The sequence below is a fragment of the Stigmatopora nigra genome, chromosome 18, assembly GCF_051989575.1.
Source record: "Stigmatopora nigra isolate UIUO_SnigA chromosome 18, RoL_Snig_1.1, whole genome shotgun sequence".
Taxonomy (NCBI): Eukaryota; Metazoa; Chordata; class Actinopteri; order Syngnathiformes; family Syngnathidae; genus Stigmatopora; species Stigmatopora nigra.
This window is the reverse complement of record NC_135525.1, coordinates 4870163-4871491: the sequence shown is the minus strand read 5'-3', so window position 1 is coordinate 4871491 and position 1329 is coordinate 4870163. Positions and strand designations below refer to the sequence as shown.

Sequence of the window (1329 nt, the reverse complement as noted above, 5' to 3'; positions counted from 1 at the left end):
GAGATTCAGTAAACATGTGCTTTTTTATTATTCATTGGATTGTAATGTAGAAAACCTTGTAAATATGGACCATTAAGGGGGACAGAAATGAGGTAACCTTCACTAGTTAAATAGCTTTCTGCAAAAAGAGGAAATAACTATGTACAATAGACAAAATGCCCTCGGAGAGCCTTTCAAGACATTAAAGATCTCGGTGAAGGAAACAAGTTGAATCCATTGACAGTTGAATTGTACTTAACTATTTCTATTCCTTTCATAAAAATATAATACTTTTCTATGAGCGGGCAAGCCTCATTTTGTTGTTCTTACTTCAAGATTAACCGCTATTGATTTGCCATTCATTTGTTGTGTTTGTCATCAGCTTCAGGGCAGCTGTGAAGACAAAACGTGTGAATAGTTCAAGAATAGTTGAGGAACACGAAATAAAAAATATGGACATGTCCTTGCCTATATTTAACACATTTACAGAAAAGCGATGGCATCAACATCTGATATTGACGCGCAGTTATGCGACAATTTAGGGAAGAATAACCTCCTTCCATCAAGGCTGTTGTTTTTTTAAATTAAAACTTTCATTAAGAACTCTCGGAACAATTAGCGAGTTCGTTGAGCTCTCTCATCATGTAGATCAGAATCAGCCTCACAGTTCTGGGGTTGAGGGTTCAATCCCAGATGGGTCTTCACTGTGTGGAATTTGCATGTTAGCCCCAGGCTTGCTTGCGTGGGTGTTCTCCAGGTACTCTGGTTTCCTCCCACATCTCAAAAACATGCTGAGGAGGCTAGTTGAACACTCTAAATTGGGCCTCGGTATAATAATATAATAATAATTGGACATAGACTTTGTTGTCATCATCAACAACAAAAGCCTAATTGTCATCATACCCAGAAGTAAAGAATTTTCTGGCAGCGGTGGGATTTGAACCCACGCCTCCGAAGAGACTGGAGCCTTAATCCAGCGCCTTGGACCGCTCGGCCACGCTACCGGTACAAATGAATGAGCCTATCATTCTCCCATCCGATTGGTCGGCCTCCGATTTAGGGGTCTCCCTCGCCTATGGCCCATAGTTGACTGCGATAGCCTCCAACACCCCCTGCAACCCTTTAGATAAGTGATTCAGAAAATGAATGAATGCATAAACACACATCTCCTCATGTCCTGTGATTGGATGGCCACCAAATCAGTGTCCACTGCCTCATATCCATAGCTGGGATAGGCTCAAAGCATCCCCTGTAACCCTTGTGAGGATAAGTGTTTCAGAAAATGACTGTGCGGTCCAGAATTTCTTTTAAGATGCCAGAAAAGACAGTCAAAGATCACATTTATTTCAA

The 1329-nt window shown here is 41.2% G+C and overlaps 1 non-coding gene across 1 annotated transcript; it reads right to left on the bottom strand.

Moving 5' to 3' along the window:
• Positions 1-901: 901 nt before the first annotated feature.
• On the bottom strand, positions 902-983 carry trnal-aag (transfer RNA leucine (anticodon AAG)). Its single transcript has one exon. It is a non-coding gene; the product is annotated as a tRNA-Leu (tRNA).
• Between the last annotated feature and the right edge of the window lie 346 nt (positions 984-1329).